A 20,473-nucleotide genomic window follows, 5' to 3' on the forward strand; every position below is an offset into this window, starting at 1 on the left:
AGGTGGGTATTGTAGTTTCAAGAATGCTTGATAAACATCTTGTAGGTGTTTGTCTCTGTCTGAGGGATTGGAGCAAATTCGGTTGTATCTTAGGGCTTGGCTGTAGACAATGGATCATGTGATGTGTCCTGCATGGAAGCTGGAGGCATGTAGGTAAGTACAGCGGTCCGTAGGTTTCTGGTATAGGTGGTGTTTATGTGACCATCACTTATTTGCACTGTAGTGTCCAGGAAGTGAATCTCTTGTGTGGACTGGTCCAGGCTGAGGTTGATGGTGGGGTGGAAGTTGTTGAAATCCAGGTGGAATTCTTCAAGGGCCTGCTTCCTGTGGGTCCATATGATGAAGATGTCATGAATGTAGTGCAAGTAGAGGAGGGGCGCTAGGGGACGAGAGCTGAGGAAGCGTTGTTCCAAGTCAGCCATAAAAATATTGGCATACAGCGGGGCCATGAGGGTACCCATAGCAGTGCCACTGACTTGAAGGTATAAGTTGTCTCCAAATCTGAAACGGTTGTGGGTGAGGACAAAGTCACAAAGCTCAGCCACCAGGGGTGCCGTGGCCTCATCAGGGATACTGTTTTGTGACAGCTTGTAGTCCATCCTCATGTGGAATATTGGTGTAAAGAGCTTCTACATGCATGGTGGCCAGGATGGTGTTTTCAGGAAGATCACCAATGCATTGTAGTTTCCTCAGGAAGTCGGTGCTGTCTCGAAGAAAGCTAGGAGTGCTAGTAGCATAGGGTCTGAGGAGAGAGTCCAAATAGCCAGATAATTCTGCTGTAAGTGTGCCGATGCCTGAGATGAGGGGGCGTCCAGGGTTTCCAGGTTTATGGATCTTGGGTAGCAGATAGACTACCTCTGGTCGGGGCTTTGAGGGTGCGTCCATGTGGATGTCTGAAGGATGTTTTTCTCAGAGGAATGAAATTCAAGATGAAGTGCTTTATAAAAGTGTTGGTAGATGAACAGGTGGCCGGATAGTCAGCGATGCCCTCTCTGCCCACAAGGCTGTCACGTGCCACACTGGGTGGGCTCTGGTCCTTTCTGGAAACTGATTATCTGCAGCTGAATGTGCTCAAGTGATGCAGCACTTGATCCTAACTATGTGGTATTTGGATGGTTTCAGGCCCATGAAGTTAAAATTGAAAGAAACAAAGTTTTGGGCTAAAGGAATGAAGAATTTCTCCTCCTCTGAGGTACAAGAGGAAGAGTTAACCTTGGCTATGAATGATTCAGACATATCTTGTCCTTCTGGAAAATGTACTATATAAGAGCTAAGTATTATTAAGAACAGAGATTTCAAAGACTCTCTTTGCCAATGTGACTGTGACCAGAAAAGAGATACAGGGAGCTGGATGTTCTTGGTTTAACCAGATAGATCATGAATAAGGATTCGATACTGTCACAGATACCGTGACTTGAATGGACCTCCATGACATCTGTGGCATCAGCATGCTACAGTGGTGGGGCTGGAGCAGCTGTCAGCCCCCACCCAGTTGCAGCAGCAGGACAGCAGCAGCAGTCACTGCCCGGGACTGGAGCAGCAGCCTGGGGCTGGGTCAATCCCTGGGGCAGGAACAGCGGCCGAGGCTGGGTCAATTCCTGGGGCAGGAGCAGCGGCCGAGGCTGGGACAGTCACCGAGGCAGGAGCAGCAGCTGGGACAGCCCTGGGGTCCCAGAGCTCAGTTTGCAGCACCAGCCCGAACATCTACACAGCAGTTAAACAGCTCCTTAGCTCACGCACCACAAGACCGAGTCAGCTGGCATGGGCCAGCTGCATGTTTTTAACTGCATTTGTAGACATACCCAGAGACACATAGACAAGACTGAAGGGCCCCCAGTATTTGCAGGAACAGAGATGCTGCTCATTTGTCTTCAACAAAGGTAAGAGATCAGGATCCAAAAACTGATCTTGCTGTATGTGTTGCTATCAAAGCAATTTCTTTTTACGTCAGGATGACAGTGAGCAGAAAGAGCTCATCAAGAATTTTTAATTATTGTATCAGGAAACCTAATAGGAATGGCTATTTGTATTGACTGAACAGCTGAATCAATTAGCAAATCAGTGTGTAAGACTAGATATCAGTTGCCACTGATGTTATCAAACAATACTAAGATTAATGTATTTTAATCTTTCCGTGGGATCAGAGCACTATATGCCTTTATTATCATTGAAAACATCTGAAATACACTGTGACGGTGCCCCCCATAAGGCTTTATGGAAATATGCTTCTGAATGTATACATGACATAACTGGAATATGTTTTATGCTACATATGCCATGTAACATATCTCTGTAAAGGTTATGATCTAGTGAATCTATTCATCCTATTTGTATGCATGTGTCATTATTGTATTCAAAGTTATGAATATTGGCTGTATACTTGTTTGATTTTAAATAACCTTAGTAAGGCATTTGGTCAGCTTCTTTAGAAAGGATTTTGCAAGTTAAGTGCCCAATGAAGAAGCACAATGGATCTTGGAAGGCTCCAATCCACATAAGAAGTCTACATGACTTCTTCAAGGTAGCATGTGGACAATGGCTGCTGCCTGTAAAGACTGAGTCATGCATGGACATGTGACTTGCCCATGTGACTCCAAAACTCCATCTTGGAGCTGGACTTTGCATAGGAGAGAGGAGGGGGTATCCACCCACAAGCGAAAGTCTATTCAAACCCCTGGGAGACCCCCTCCATTTTGTCTTCAGCTGGCTCAAAATATAGCCTCTCCACCCCCAAGGATACCTGAAAGACACTGGAACAAAGGACAGTAACAACAGGGGTGTGATTGCTGGACCCAGACTAGAAGGAGATTAGTCTGCAAAAGGAAGCTTACTGGAATTCCTCTGAGGGTAAGGTTTTTAGCTGTATCCAGTTTTCGTACTGTATTAGACACAGACTTGCATGTTCTATTTTATTTTGCTGGTAATTCACTGTGTTCTGTCTGCTGTTACTTGGAACCACCTAAATCCTACTTTCTGTATTTAATAAAATCACTTTTTACTTATTAACCCAGAGTATGTATTAATACCGGGGGGGGGGGGGGAAGCTGTGCATATCTCTCTATCAGTGTTATAGAGGGTGAACAATTTATGAGTTTACCCTGTATAAGCTTTTATACAGGGTAAAACAGATTTATTTGGGGTTTGGACCCCATTGGGAGTTGGGCATCTGAGTGTTAAAGACAGGAACACTTCTGAAGCTGCATTCAGTTTAAGCCTACAGCTGTTAGGGGACGTGGTTCAGACTTGGGTCTGGATTTGCAGCAGACTAGAGGGTCTGGCTCAAACCAGGCAGGGCACTGAAGTCCCAAGCTGCCACGGCAGGAAAGCAAGGACAGAAGTAGTCTTGGCACATCAGGTGGCAGCCCCCAGGGGGTTACTGTGATCCAACCTGTCACATACACCCACTATATGATGTTGGGGTTGAAATAAAGTTAACTTGCATCAGCACTGTACAGTAGTTGCACCCTTCATTACAGTACTGACATGTATTTTTGTCGGCAGGTTGCCTTAAACCACAATCATAGCTCCTTTGGACATCTTCAAGGGGCAGAAAGAAAAATAGACAACATATTCCAGTAAAAACAGCTTTATCAAATTAAAGTGAAAAATCCAAGAAAATCAAGTGACATGTGGTTTTGAAAACGTGCAAACCATGCCAGAATTGCTCATAGAAGACTGGAGAGAGTGAATGTGTATAAACATATTCAAGAAGCTAGGAAAAAGAAAACTGGCACAAAAAAGTGTGCAAATTAGCATATTTGAGATCCAAAACACAGTATTACAATACAACTGTGTAAAAATTATAGCTGATTTCCTGCCAGTAAAAATGGATATCAGTAAGACTGGCTGACATTGAAACCATACGAACAGTATGGCTGAACAAAATAGAGAAACACAGTAAACTTGAAATCTAGTACATTTCAAGTTTACTGTGTTTCTCAATTTTTGTAGTTTTAGAATTACATTTTCCAATTTAGAATATTTTTCTCTCCCTTGAAGCTGTGTGAAATGCCCACAACAAATAGACACTACTAACTACAGTAGTAAAATGGTGAAATCGACACAAACTGCTGTCAAATGCTGAAAGAAAAAAAAAACCCTGAGAAAATAGAGAAAAATGTCTCTCCTTTGTTTCAGGTATAGGAATCTTAGGTTTTACCTTTGATAATAGTTGATAAAAAAACCAGAAGTGTAATTATTAAGTTGCTATCCTTTGAAAACAGAAAGGATGGTTTTGTGTTTAAAACACTGGATGGACATTCAGGACATTCAGGTTTGCTACCGACTTCCTTGAGCAAGTCACTTAATCTTTCTGTATTTCAGCTCATCAGCAGAACAATAAGACTAAATTTCTTCCACACTGAGCTTGTTTGGTTCTGTAGAGCTGGTACTGCCTCTTACTATGTGTTGTTTATACAGCACCTAGGACAAAGGGACCCTAAACTGAGTTAAGGCATCAAGGTACCACTATAATACAAATAATAATAAAAGAATCTTACAAGTTGCCTTAATACCTTTGGGACTTTAGTCTAAACAGAGTCTTGGTTGTGGTTTGCAAGCATGTCTGAGACATCTGATTAGTATTTGAACTTGTGACACAAAAATCAGTTAAACAAAATATAATGTAAAAAAAGATACAACATCCATTTCGAAATGCCCACTTCCTCTATGAAGTTGCAGTGGTAGTTACAAGCACACACTTGTTCAAGAGCTTTCTCATCAATGAGCCACATCTCGATTGGGAACACCAAGAGAATATTTACATATCTAATAAAGGCTGTGAGAGTGGTTTGTGGCAATCCAGATGACAATTTCTGTAAGGCCTTGTCTACATTATACAAGCTTTGTCGACAAAAGTCAGTTTTCGTTGACAAAATAGTGGAGGTGTACACACTACAATGCTTCTCCCACCAATTTAACTCTCCTGCTACACTGACATAATAAAACCACCTTGACAAGAAGCATAGAGCTTTTTGCGACCAAGGTAGAGCGATGCAGTGTCAGCGTAGTCACTGCGTTTGTTTATGTCTCCCTAAGTGGCCTCCGGGAAATGTTCCACAATGCCCATCATGACCACTTTGGTCAGCAATTTCAACTCCACTACCATGCAGCCAAGTACACAGGCATGCACTTCCCCCTCTTTAAAACCATGGAAATTTTTGCAATTCCACTTCCTGTTTGCTCAGTGTGGAGAGCTCACATTGCTTCTTCCCAGCTGACCATGCTGGCTTTCTGCAGCAAACATGCTCCTACCTGGAGTATACCGGAATTGTTGGATCTGTTGGGTCCGTGGAGAGACGAGGCAGTGTAGCCGCAGTTGTAGGAGCTCGGATACCTACAAGCAGATTGTTCATAGCATGGAGGAGAAGGGGCATGAAAGGGACACACAGCAATGCCATGCTAAGATCAAGTTGCTGAGGCAGGCATACCAGAAGGCCAAGGAGGCCAACCATCTCTCTGGTGCAGTGCCAAAGACATGCCACTTTTACAAGGAACTACACGCCATCCTCAGCGGCAACCCCACTCCCACCACCAAGAGCCCCAGGGATACTTTGGGAGGACTGGAGGCAGCAGTCAGTGGAGTCAACCCTGAATACGAAGTGGCAGATGAGGAAGTTGAGTTGGAAGAGTTTGTGGGACAGGCGACAGGGTCATCTGGCGCACAGTGAGCAGAGGGGTCTAGCCAGTCCCAGTACTCCAGCTCTTGCCCACCTGAACTAGGAGAAGGGAGCTCCGGTAAGTACTCATTTTGCTTCAATACTGCACGGTGACATGAGGGAGAAGTGTCCTTTATTTTGTTACATGGTACAAGTGGGAGAAGGGACAGAAAATAACACTGGGTACTGTTTGCATCTGCTTCACATTCCCCTGTGCAGCTCTGCAATGGGGACGCTGCGGTAAAGTTTGTTAATGCACACTGGGCTCTCCCAGGATCCTCCACAGAGATCTCTAGGAAACTTTCTTAAAAGTACTCTGCAATCCTCTGCCAAAGGTTCCTTGGAAGAGCTGCTTTTTTTCTTCCCTGCTGTAGGAAACATTGCTGTGTCAATCGGCAACTACTTCTGCAGGAATCAAAGTAGGAATCAAATGGACCCGATCTGAAGCCGCATGCATGCAGAGATGCACCTTTGCATCCTTGTTTACCCTCAGTAATGAGATATCAGCTTTGATCACACTCACCTATGGAAAACAGTGCAAGTATTCAGAATAGTGTCACGAGACGCTTGTTGTGATCCCCCTCTGAAATCACCCACACCCTTTGTTCTATTTTGCACCTTCCCCGCCTGGGCCAAACTCACCATATTTATGGCTTTCACCGTGCTCCGTGCTTGCCAAGGGAAAGTGAGAAAGAGGTAAATGTAACTTTTATGATTCAAGGCTGTGAGTGCACTCACAGTACTGACTCTTTGTATTGTTTCTTTTGCTTCTGCAGATGTGCCTTTGAGGGCCAGCTCCTACATACCGGCGGAGCACCTCTGCCCTCATGATACACTGCAATCCATTCCCAGAACTCCTAGAAGCAAAAGATCGTGATTTGTACAGTGGGCTAGCTACCCTCGGTGCACTGCTCTCTCTGTTGGTGCTAAAGCACCGACTGTGGATGTGCTCCGCTGCCATAAGGAACATTGTGTGAACACGCACAAGCGTTGTAATTACAGTGGTTTATGATAGCTGACGTAACTTAAGTGGACTTAACTCTGTAGCTTAGACATGGTCTAATTTAAAATGAGGACTGCCAAGCAAAAAGTAGCTTTTGCATGGGGACAGTGGTAGTAGGATGACCCCAATATTGGAAAATAAACAATATTTTCAAAAGGATTTACATTTTAAAATTAGATGTATGCCTCTAGTTTTGAACTACGAGGTATTTGGCTGTTGAATAATCTTTGAAAATTTCTTCAAACATAATTTTTCAATGATTACGGTGTAATTTATGAAGAGATTTGACACAGAGGACTTGGGCATGAGCAGTACAGGTGTTTCACATATTCAAATTGACAAACTCACCTTTTACATTAACACAAAATTACATCTAAAAATATTCCTATAATTTTCTCAATGACAGAGCAGATGGCAGCTCCTCAACACCTCTAGGGCTGATTCCTTGACACCTGTGCAAACATCATATCCTGGCTTTCCAAGCTGGAAACTGCTCCAACTGTATCTATACCACCCCCAAAATATGTTGCATTTGGTGGCAAGCTGAACCATGTATTGTGTATCATAACGATTTAGAGGAACCACAACTCTTATGTAACAGTTATCAGTTTTTCTCTTCTATGTATTCATTTTATTTTATTTTGCATCAAAGCACTGCACATACTACACACAGCTGCCACCTAGGAAAAAACAGTTATCTACCGTTCGTAATTGTTGTTCTTCGAGATGTGTTGCTCATGTCCATTCCATGTTAAGTGTGTGCGCATGCCACGTACAGCATTGCCAGAGATTCTTCCCCTAGTGGTATCTGGAGGGCCGGCTTGAGTGTCTCCTAAAGGCCTGCACTCGTGCACTGGTATAAGGGGCGCCACTGGCCTCGCTCCCTTCCATTTCCTTCTTGCCGTCAATTCTGATGGGGAGATAGGAGGGTGGGTCATGGAATGTACATGAGCAACACATCTCGAAGAACAAATGGTAGGTACAAAAGGTAGGTAACCGTTTTTTTTCTTTTTGAGTGCTTGCTCATGTCTATTCCATGTTAGGTGACCCACAAGCAATACACCCGGAGGTGGGCTAGGAGTTCAGGGGCATGCTGATTGTAACACAGCTCTCGAAACTGGCATAATCTCTGGCCTGTTGGGTGACCAAATAATGGGATGTGAATGTGTGGCTTGATGACTATGTCGCTGCCCTGCAGATGCCTGGCATTGGTATTTGCACCAGGAAAACTGCTGAATACGCTTGTGCTCTCATTGAATGGATCTTCACGATGGCCAGAGGAGGGGCCTTTGCCTGTTCATAGCAGGTCTGGATGCTGGCCATGATCCAGGACAAGATCCTCTGGGGAGACCTTTCATTCTATCCACGACAGCAACAAAAAGCTACGCTGATTTGTGGAAGGGTCTTGTCCTGCCAATAAAAACAGGTAGGGCCCTTCTAACATCCAGAGAATGCAGACACCATTCTTCCGTTTTGGGCAGTTTCAGGAAGAAGACAGGCAGAAAGATGTCTTGATTGATGTGAAACTGCGACACCACTTTGGATAGAACGGCTAGGTTGGGACGCAGTTGGACCTTATCTTTGAAGAAAACAGTATAGGGAGGTTCCGAGGTCAAAGCTTGAAGTTCTGAAACACTTCTGGCTAAAGTGATAGCTACCAGGAAAGCAACCTTCCACAAGAGCAGCAGCAGGGAGAAAGATGCCAAGGACTCGAAAGGTGGCCCCGTGAGCCTGGACAGGACCAGATTTAAATCCCAAAGTGGGATTGGGTCACAAACCTGTGGTTAGAGCCTCTCCAACCCTTTAATGAATCTGCTCATCAGCTGCTGGATGAAGATCTGCCTTGGATCGGGCGATGGAACACTGAGATAGCTGCCAAGTGGACCTTAACTGAAGACAGTGAAAGACCTTGGTGCTTCAGATGAAGGAGATACTCTAGGATGGACTGCATGGACACCTGCACCAGGCAAAGGCCCCACTTGGTTGCCCAGCAAGTGAAGTGTTTCCACTTGGCCGTGTAGAGGACTTTCTGCTACCTAGCAAAACCTGCTGGACCTGCTCCGGGAATGCTCTCTTCTCGGGATTTAGCCATGCAGCAACCATGCTGTCAAGTGCTGTCAAGGCTGATTCCCCACTCTGGTATTTCGAGTGCAGAAGGTGGGGGTCCTCAAGGTTTCTAAAAGTAATACTGGCCATTCCAGGCTTGTATTAAACTCCCAAGGTTACATTTTTGCTGCCACCACCCAAACGCAAAAAACCCTTTTGAAACCAGAAAGGCACACTTGTGAATTCCTTCCTGTGGGGTCCCCTCAAGCCCTTTCACCCCTACTTTGGGGAAGAGCTGAGAAAGAAAAACAAAGGATATCAGCTGTTGTCACCAGCTAATTTCACAGCATATGCACAAACCTCTTAGGACACCAAAAATTCAATCCTATTCTTAAAAAAGGTAAATTTTATTAAAAACAAAAAGAAAGAAAATACAACTGGAACTTAGGCTTTTGCTAGATTTAAAAAACCCACTTACAAAATTTAAACATCAAGAATAACCTTCTTGAGGTCCAGCTTAAAGGTTACAAGCAAATCAAAAAGCATTTTGGGTTAGCACAGAGGAGTCCACAAGCCAATTCGAGATAAACAGAAATAAACCTAATCGTGTCTTTCTAGACATTACCAAATTTACTTACATATCTGGGGTTTCAGGTAAGCAATTTCTAGGTATGATCTGATGATTTTTCATATCTGGCTTAAGCTTCTCACAGCATAAATGCTCCCTGTTCTCCTCTCTCCAGAGAACCACAACAACAACAGACAAAGGGAAGTTTTTTTTCCCCAATTTAAAAAAGTTCTAGCCCTCCCATTGGCTCTTTTGGTCAGGTGCCCACTCCCTTTCCTTTACTGGGGGACTTTTTAAACCCTTTACAGGTAAAGCAAGCAGAGAACAGCCACCAAGAGGGACTTTATAGCTAACTGGCTGGCTGTCCATAAAAGGGAGCTACCTCCCCCGTTCATTTATCACAAGTGTAGACCTGTGAAGTTCAGATGGAGGAGTCGCCCATCATCCTGCAAGATCAAGTCTGGTCTGAGAGGGAGCGTCCACCGGGCTGCGACTGAGAAGTCTAGGAGCATGCCGAACCAATGCTGCTGACACCATGCTGGGGACATCAGGATGACCTTCGCCTTATCCCCTTTAATCTTCAGGAGGACCTTGTGAACCAGGGGGATCAGAGGGAAAGCATACAGAAGGCTGTCCGACATGACCGTAGGAAGGCATCGGAGAGAGAGCCTCAGGAAAAGCAGCGATACTTCCTGCTCTCTGTGGTGGTGAACAGGTCCACCTAGAGCATTCCCAACCTCTGGAAGATGACACTGATGACCTCTGGGTGGACTGGTTAGCAGATGAAGTGAATCTTTGCAGGCACATATCACTATTTGAATCCAAGAGGAGAAGAGGAGAAGGACCTGCTGAGGCAATCCACTAAAACGTTCAACTTCCCAGGGAGATGCAATGCCTCTCGGTGAATGGAATGCTTCATGCAGAAATCCCACAGCCCGAGGGCTCTGGGCAGAGGACCATGGAGCAGGCACCTCCCTATTTGTTGACATAAAACATTGATACTGTTTTGTCCGGAAATACTTGCACACTTTTGCCTGAGAACTGGGCAAGGAATACTTCACAGGCCACCAGAATTGCCCTGAGTTCCTTCACATTTATGTGTAAGGATAGTTCGTCCTCTGACCAGAGACCTTGGGTCCTGAGTTTGCCAAGGTGGGCTTCCCACCCCAGGTCTGATGCGTTGGACACCAACATTATCGATGGCTGCAGGAACTCAAAAGGCACTCTGGATAGAACCGAGACTGGGTCTAACCACCATGTCAAGAAGCCAGAACTGATTCTGGAATGCTGAGAATTGAGTCCAAATGGTGCTTGCTCGGTGAGTAGACCAATGCAAGCCACATCTGAATCTGTAAACCATCAGAGAAGGCTTGAAAACGCAAGGAAGAGAAGGCTGTTCCAGCAACCGTCAAGGGTGATAAGAAGGAACTGAAAGGGCACGGGACTGGAGGCAGCCCTTATACCGGTACATGAGCGCAGGCCTCCAGGGGGCACTATCCGGCCCTACGGATACTACTAGGGGGAAAATCTCCGGCGATGGTGCACATGGCACATGCACACGCCTAACATGGCATCAACATGAGCAAACTCTTGAAGAACTAGGCAATTCTTCAATGTGCTTCTTGGATTCAAATAGTGATATGTGCCTGCAAAGATTCACTTCATCTGCTAAGCAAACTATTACGAATAACAGACTTTTGGCCCTATCATGTTAGTCACAGTCCAAACACACAGGATGATATTTTCCTTTCCTAGTGGAGCAAATCCAACCTAACAGATGCAAATTTCATGCGATGGCCCCAACAAAACTGGGCTAACTGAAGAAGAGTTCTGTATAGCTCTAAAGCCCATCATTTCCACCAATAGAAGCTGGTCCAATAAAAGATATTACCTCACCCACCTTGTCTCTCGAATATTCTGGGTATAACACACCTACAACACTGCAAACTATTTTTCCTCTGTCCTTCATACTTTTCAGCTGATGGCCTTGTAGATTAGTAAACATAAAAAGCACGAAGTGTAACTATTTGTATTTACAGCAGGAATATTGGTTACCTTCTGATTCTCTCAGCTGAGTACTTGTAAACAAATCATTCCCTAAATGGGAAGAACTTTGCTGGGGGATAAAAAAAACCTTAGTTTCAACTCATTCCATTTCCTGCAAATTTTTTGACAATGGGGTGGTGTTTACCTCCTCATGCCCATCTCACCATAGCAGAATGAGCAGAAGTCAAGGCCCACTAAAATCCATTGATTTCCTTAGGTCTATGGGGAATACTCCTCCACACTACAAGAAGGATGTGGAAAAATTGGAAAGAGTCCAGCGGAGGGAAACAAAAATGATTAGGGGGCTGGAGCACATCACTTAAAAGGAGAGGCTGAGGGAACTGGGATTATTTAATCTGCAGAAAAGAAGAATGAGGGGGGATTGTGACGGATTGGATCATAGAAACCCTCTTGGGGTTGCCAACTGATGTTCCAAGACTACTTCTGCCCCTGCTTTCCCTGCCAGCTTGGGACTCCAGCACCCTGTCTTGCTAAGCCAGACATGCCAGTCTGCTCCGACAGACCCAGGGTCTGAACCACATGCCCCAAAACTGCAGACTTAACTGAAAGCAACTTAAGAAGTGTTCCCATCTTTAACACTCAGCTGCCCAACTCCCATTGGGGTCCAAACCCCAAATAAATCTGTTTTACTCTGTATAAAGCTTATACAGGGTAAACTCATAAATTGTTCGCCCTCTATAACACTGATAGAGAGATATGCACAGCTGTTTGCCCCCTCCCCTGCAGGTATTAATACATACTCTGGGTTAATTAATTAAGTAAAAACTCATTTTATTAAATACAGAAAGTAGGATTCAAGAGGTTCCAAGTAGTGACAGACAGAACAAAGTGAATTACCAAGCAAAATAAAGTAGAACACGCAAGTCTATGTCCAAGAAAACTGAATACAGATAAAAACCTCACCCAGCAAGCTTCCTTTTACAAACTAGTCTCCTTCTAGTCTGAGACCAGCAATCACTCACACCCCCTGTAGTTACTGTCCTTTGTTCCAGTTTCCTTCAGGTATCCTTGCGGGTGGAGAGGCTATCTCTTGAGCAAGCTGAAGACAAAATGGACGGGTCTCCCAGGGGTTTAAATAGACTTTTTCCTGTGGGTGGACACCCCTCCTTCCCCCGTGTAGAATCCAGCTACAAAATGGAGTTTTGGAGTCACATGGGCAAGTCACATGTCCATGTATGACTGAGTTTCTTACCAGCCAAGTCACATTCCTGGGAAAGCTCATATGTGGATTAGCATCTTCAAGATCCATTGTCCGTTAAGTGCTTCTTGATTGGGCATTTAACTTGCACATTGCTTTCTCAAGAAGCTGACCAAATGCTTACTAAGGCTACTTACAAATCAAGCAAGTACAGAGCCAATATTCATAACTTTGAATACAAAAATGATACCTAAATACAAATAGGATGAATAGATTCAGTAGATCATAACCTTTACAGAGATATGTCACAATGGCATATGGAGCATAAAACATATTTCAGTTATGTCATATATACCTTCATAAGCATATTTCCATAAAGCCTTATGGGGTGCACCATCACAGGGATCTGATAGCTGCTTTCAACTACCTGAAAGGGGTTTCCAAAGAGGATGGAACTAGACTGTTGTCAGTGGCAGCAGATGACAGAACAAGGAGTAATGGTCTCAAGTTGCAGTGGGGGAGCTTTATGTTGGATATTAGGAAAAACTGTTTCACTAGGAGGGTGGTGAAGCACTGGAATGGGTTACCTAGGGAGGTGGTGGAATCTCCGACCTTAGAGGTTTTTAAGGTCAGGCTTGACACAGCACTGGCTGGGATGATTTACTTGGGGATTTGTCCTGCTTTGAGCAGGGGACTGGACTAGATGACCTCCTGAAGGTCTCTTCCAACCACATGATCATGAAACTTCCACTTGGGGTAGCAGCACTAGCATAGAATCCCAGGGCCTCCCTGACTTCCCTCCTCCATAGCAGTACAGTGATTTCTGGATCTGTGCTGCACAGTCCTCCCTTGTCACTGGCTGCTCTGAGGCCACCCACCTTTAAGATGGAGTTTACCCATATGGAGGAAGAACCCATGAGAGATAATGTTGACTAGTCAGCATTATATTCAGTGAAGAAATGCTCAATGGTTGGGGAACAGAGGTGGGGCAAGTGCCTCCCTCCACAAGGATGCTCTGTGGCATGCCCACCTAACAACAACTAAGCGCTGACCTCACAGAAAGCGGGCAGAGGAACTTCTGCAGGATTAAGCAGAAGAGAAGCACAGTATTAACGTCACAGAGTTAACTTCCTCCTATCCCGTGTAGTGAAGGGGGACAGAGCCTTTCAAGAACACTTTAAGCTGAGACTATTAGGATTATTCCATGTTTGTTTTTTTCAAACATCTACAAATTTGATATAGAACCTTTTCTACCTGCTGAAGAGAGCAGTTTGAATATGAACATGTTCTAGATTAGAGACAATGACTATGTTCGCTCTCCAAAAGCAACCCAGAATTATACACCAAACAAGAAATTTCTAGAACAGAAAGTCATTATGACATGAATAATATTTGCTTTTGTAGACCTGTATAATTTATGTAGGACGTTTCTTGTCTATACTTCCATGCTGCATATTCCAGCGTTCTTCTTTTGAGCCTCTATCCAAGGCTGACCCATATTTCTTTGCCAAATTAATACAAACAGAATTTAAAATATTTTAAAATTTTAACTAAGGAAACACTACCCAGTAGAATTATTTTTATGCACGTCCTGTAAACACAGATAATATCACAGTTCTATTCTGTTTAAACCTTTTCCCTCCCTTGCCTAACTCACTTATTTGTTGTTGTCTCTTTTTGTATCACATCTAGCTTAAGGAATGATCCAGTTACCTTCATGCTGTCCCACAGATATCAATGGGATTCATATTATGAGAGGAAGGAAGTGTGAGCTAGTGAATAAAGCATTGGTAGTCAGGAGACCTGGGTTCTACTATTCCCAGCTCTGCCACTAACTTGCTATGTAACCTTGAGCAAGTCACTTCACCTCTTTGTGACTCTATTTCCCCTCCCACCCTTTGTCTGTCTTGTCTATTTAGATGGCAAACAATCTGGGGCAGAGACTGACACTTATTCTTTGTAAGGTGCCTAGTACAACAAAAACCCAATCTCAGTTGGGGACTGTAGATGCTACTGTAATACAAATAATAAACAACAACTATCAAACTGACACACTGTCAATTGAAGTCAGTTGTCTCATTGATTTAAACGGCCACTGTACCAGGCACTAAATGAATAGGGTCATAACTCTTTGCAGGATCTGGTCCCAAGGTTCTAAACTCTTTGGGCAGAGACTGTATCTTTTGTCTGGAAGAGTTATGAACAGCTAGGATGATGTATGAACACCACAGTCCAGCATTTGACTTCAAGGAAACAACTCACATGTTAAGCACATGCATGAGTGTTTGCTGGATTGGTCCTTAAAATGGATGACATTCCATATTGCTCTATTAATCAGCATCAACAAACAGTATAGTTCAATATTTGTGGCACCTTAGAGACTAACAAATTTATTAGAGCATAAGCTTTCGTGAGCTACAGCTCCCTTCATCGGATGAACAGAATGAAACATATAGTAAGATATATAGTGTCCAGGAAATGGACCACCTGTGTGGATTGGTCTAGGCTGAGGTTGATGATGGGATCGAAATTGTTGAAATCATGGTGGAATTCCTCAAGGGCTTCTTTTCCATGGGTCCAGATGATGAAGATGTCATCAATGTAGTGCAAGTAGACTAGGGGTGTTAGGGTACGAGAGCTAAGGAAGTGTTGTTCTAAGTCAACAATAAAAATGTTAGCATACTGTGGGGCCACGTAGGTACCCATAGCAGTGCCGCTGACTTGAGGGTATATATTGTTCCCAAATGTGAAATAGTTGTGGGTGAGGACAAAGCTTCAAAATCAGATTCTGAGGAGAAATTGCTGAGCTTGAATTAATATGCAAACTAGATACCATTAACTTGGGTTTGAATAGAGACTGGGAGTGGCTGGGTCATTACACATATTGAATCTATTTTCCCATGTTAAGTATCCTCACACCTTCTTGTCAACTGTCTAAATGGGTCATCTTGATTATCACTACAAAAGTTTTTTTCTCCTGCTGATAATAGCTCATCTTAACTAATTAGCCTCTCACAGTTTGTATGGTAACTTCCAACTTATCTGTATGTGTGTGTGTGTGTGTGTGTGTGTGTGTGTGTGTGTGTGTATGTGTATATATCTATATCTTACTGTATGTTCCATTCTACGCATCCGATGAAGTGAGCTGTAGCTCACGAAAGCTTATGCTCTAATAAATTTGTTAGTCTCTAAAGTGCCACAAGTTCTCCTGTTCTTTTTGTGGCTACAGACTAACATGGCTGCTACTCTGAAACCTATCAATATAGTTCAACGTCCTTCAAGTGTGCACACGATAATATCTGGAGATATAGGTGCGTTCCATCTACTTCTGAAATACAAGGATGGTTCTGAGAGTAAATATTAGGACAACTGTACTAATTCTCCAAGTAAATGTTTAGCTTAAAAAATTCACTATTCATATGCAGAGTAATCCATACTATAACAGAATAATATTTCCCCTAAGCAGCAGGGGAACCCTGTAATTTATCATTTATTGAAGACATCCTGTCACTATCCAGGGAGACACCCTCTACTATCATCTGTTATTCTGATGAGTCAAAGAGACATTGAAATTGAGCTTCTGTTTGATACTTTCACAGAAGATGATTCAGTTGCTGAACTTCAGTATTATTAGCTGAAGGATACATTATTCTCAGGGCATCTTATTTTCAGGCTTATTTGTAATAAATTTGGGTTCAAAATTAAGCTACAAACTTCAGGTAAAATAGAGTGATAAAATTTAACCACCACTAAAACTTAAAGTGAAAAGGTGTTTTACTATCCTCATCTCTCTGCGCTCCTGAGATCTCCCAGCACAGTAAATTGAGAAGTACAGTTCTAGTTGGCTGAGGCGCTATTTGACCATGTTGCAAAATGATGAGGTTTCAGTCTTGGGTAAAGATTACATCCTAAAGTTAGATTTAGCCTTTTCACCTTCATCAAAATTGGAGATTAAGAGACCTATTAGGACATCTAGTCCACCTCCAAACCAATGAAAGTTTATTTCCTCAGTATGTTCCCCATAACTTTGTCTAGTTCAATTTTAAATTACAAATAACAGGGAACCTACCACCAGCCTCGACAGACTGTGCCACAGTCTCCTAGATCTCAGTGTTTAGAATTTTTCCCCAGGATTTTGTTCAAATTTACTTTTGCTTAATATCATTCAAATATTTTTAGTTCTGTTCCTTTATGCTACCCTAAATTATTTCACTGCCTTCTCTCTGTCTATACCTTTTAAACACTTGTAGATGGTAACCATTTTGTTATTGATAATATAGCACCCATCATTACAAAGGATCCATGAGCCCTTCACAAATCATGTACTATATGGAAATCACTCCATCTATCTCTAAAGGACAGTCATATCTTTTGTGAAACTAGAGCAACTATTTAATAGCACAAACAAACTCTACACCAGAGTCTAAGAGAGGACGTGAATAACAACATACACAATTAAAATGACTAGGCTAGAGGATCAGATCCTAAAGTAAAGGAGTACTTGTGGCACCTTAGAGACTAACAAATTTCTTTGAGCATAAGCTTTCGTGAGATACAGCTCACTTCATGGGATGCATTCAGTGGAAAATACAGTGGGGAGATTTATATACATAGAGAACATGAAACAATGGGTGTTACCACACACACTGTAAGGAGAGTGATCACTTAAGGTGAGCTATTACCAGCACGAGGGCAGAGGGGGGGTGGGGAGGGGGAAGGGGGAACCTTTTGTAGTGATAATCAAGGTGGGCCATTTCCAGCAGTTGACGAGAACATCTGAGGAACACATTGGTAGATGTGCAGGTGAACAAGCCTCTGATAGTGTGGCTGATGTGATTAGGTCCTATGATGGTGTCCCCTGAATAGATATGTGGACACAGTTGGCAACGGGCTTTGTTACAAGGATAGGTTCCTGGGTTAGTGGTTCTGGTGTATGGTTGCTGGTGAGTATTTACTTCAGGTAGAGGGGCTGTCTGTAAGCAAGGACTGGCCTGTCTCCCAAGATCTATGAGAGTGATGGGTCGTCCTTCAGGATAGGTTGTATATCCTTGATGATGCGTTGGAGAGGTTTTAGTTGGGGGCTGAAGGTGATGGCGAGTGGCGTTCTGTTATTTTCTTTGTTGGGCCTATCCTGTAGTAGGTGACTTCTGGTTACTCTTTTGGCTCTGTCAATCTGTTTCTTCACTTCAGCAGGTGGGTATTGTAGTTGTAAGAATGCTTGATAGAGATCTGGTAGGTGTTTGTCTCTGTCTGAGGGGTTGGAGCAAATGCGGTTGTATCGTAGAGCTTGGCTGTAGACAATGGATCGTGTGGTGTGGTCAGGGTGAAAGCTGGAGGGATGTAGGTAGGAATAGCGGTCAGTAGGTTTCCGGTTTAGGGTGGTGTTTATGTGACCATCGCTTATTAGCACCATAGTGTCCAGGAAGTGTATCTCTTGTGTGGACTGGTCCAGGCTGAGATTGATGGTGGGATGGAAATTGTTGAAATCATGGTGGAATTCCTCAAGGGCTTCTTTTCCATGGGTCCAAATGATGAAGATGTTATCAGTGTAGCACAAGTAGAGTAGGGGCCTTAGGGGACGAGAGCTGATGAAGCATTGTTCTAAGTCAGCCATAAAAATGTTGGCATACTGTGGGGCCATGCGGGTACCCATAGCAGTGCCGCTGATTTGAAGGTATACATTGTCCCCAAATGTGAAATAGTTATGGGTGAGGACAAAGTCACAAAGTTCAGCCACCAGGTTTGCCGTGACATTATCGGGGATACTGTTCCTGATGGCTTGTAGTCCATCTTTGTGTGGAATGTTGGTGCAGAGGGCTTCTACATCCATAGTGGCTAGGATGGTGTTTTCAGGAAGATCACCGATGGATTGTAGTTTCCTCAGGCAGTCAGTGGTGTCTCGAAGATAGCTGGGAGTGCTGGTAGCGTAGGGCCTGAGGAGGGAGTCTACACAGCCAGACAATCCTGTTTTCAGGGTGCCAATGCCTGAGATGATCGGGCATCCAGGATTTCCAGGTTTATGGATCTTGGGTAGCAGATAGAATACCCCTGGTCGAGGTTCCAGGGGTGTGTCTGTGCGGATTTGTTCTTGTGCTTTTTCAGGGAGTTTCTTGAGCAAATGGTCTAGTTGGCAACAAAGCCCGTTGCCAACTGTGTCCACATATCTATTTAGAGGACACCATCGTAGGCCTAATCACATCAGCCACACCGTCAGAGGCTCGTTCACCTGCACATCTACCAATGTGATATATGCCATCATGTGCCAGCAATGCCCCTCTGCCATGTACATTGGTCAAACCAGACAGTCGCTACGTAAAAGAATAAACGGACACAAATCAGACGTCAAGCATTATAACATTCGAAAAACAGTTGGAGAACACTTCAATCTCTTTGGTCACTCGATTACAGACCTAAAAGTTGCAATTCTTCAACAAAAAAACTTCAGAAACAGACTCCAACGAGAGACTGCTGAATTGGAATTAATTTGCAAACTGGATACAATTAACTTAGGCTTGAATAGAGACTGGGAGTGGATGGGTCATTACACAAAGTAAAACTATTTCCCCATGTTTATTCCCCCCGCACCACCCACTGTTCCTCAGACGTTCTCGTCAACTGCTGGAAATGGCCCACCTTGATTATCACTACAAAAGGTTCCCCCCGCTCTCCTGCTGGTAATAGCTCACCTTAAGTGATAACTCTCCTTACAGTGTGTATGGTAACACCCATTGTTTCATGTTCTCTATGTATATAAATCTCCCCACTGTATTTTCCACTGAATGCATCCCATGAAGTGAGCTGTAGCTCACGAAAGCTTATGCTCAAAGAAATTTGTTAGTCTCTAAGGTGCCACAAGTACTCCTTTTCTTTTTGCGAATACAGACTAACACGGCTGCTACTCTGAAACCAGATTCTAAAGTAAAACTTTCCAAGGCCAGATAGAATTGACCCTGTTTCTGGAATTTGCTCTCCTTCACAATCCAGAGCCCAAGTCTAGTGAGCTTCTCTGTAAACTATTAAAATGAGATCATTAATTTTTCACCCAGCTTTTTTCCCTCTAAGTTTCAGCCCTTTCCGAACTCTGCCTACATGACACATATCCTCCTGTCAGTTCTCCAAAGGCTCCCATAATGTTGTTGTATCTTGGATGGTTATGAAGGAATGATGAGAACAGCCTGGGCTTGTGTCGGTCTCTCAAAAAATTAAGACCATTGCATCTGCAATACTTCCACTCTCTATACTAGTGGGGATAAAATAATAGTCTCATGATCTCAGTCAGCTAGTTTATCTCAATATTTGCCCCATCCCTAGAGCTTATGGTCTTCATTTTTATAGCAAGGTGAAAAAACCGAGGCTTTATAACTTCATTATCAGTCAGCTACTAGGAATGCATGTTTCTTTCTTTCTTTCTTTTTTTTTTAAAAGCACAGGACACCTTGTTATCTTGCCTGGCTCAGTAATAATTTAATATAACATGCCAATTCCTGCAAATGAAGCTACAAAGCTAGACTGAGGGCTGGAAACTAGAACCTGAATTCTGAGAAATCCATGGTGGCCTTCCTATATGTAATTAATGGTTAATTCTCTATGGTCTCTACATGAATAAATTGTTCAGAGTGGATAAAAAAATCCTGGTAGTATGGGCCGAGCCTGACATTAGAGGTTGGATTCTAGCCCAGGAGGAAAAGGAAGAGGAGGAAAATTGTTTTCACAACACAAAGTGCTTTGTCTAATCTGCTCTTTTTGTACATTTCTATTTTGTTGTATGTTTATGGGAAAAATATGCATTTTAAAAAAGTCATGTTGCTATATCAAATAAAGTTAGAACAAAGATCTCCACCAGCACAAAGGATTAACAAACCTTTTTTAAACATGAATAGATTTTTCCAGACATTTAGTAAACAACTGCTGAGTACCACCAATGGCTTGGCTTCTTTAACAATTAGGCAGCACTATGACCCCTCAGCAGTGCTTCCCAGGCACTGACTTTGCAA

At 43.3% G+C, this 20,473-nt stretch overlaps 1 protein-coding gene across 6 annotated transcripts in view; it reads right to left on the reverse strand.

Moving 5' to 3' along the window:
• The window catches only part of CEP128 (centrosomal protein 128), a 446,273-nt gene that overhangs the window by 75,489 nt on the left and 350,311 nt on the right, over nt 1–20,473 (reverse strand). The window lies entirely within an intron of this gene.

The sequence above is a fragment of the Lepidochelys kempii genome, chromosome 6, assembly GCF_965140285.1.
Source record: "Lepidochelys kempii isolate rLepKem1 chromosome 6, rLepKem1.hap1, whole genome shotgun sequence".
Classification (NCBI taxonomy): Eukaryota; Metazoa; Chordata; order Testudines; family Cheloniidae; genus Lepidochelys; species Lepidochelys kempii.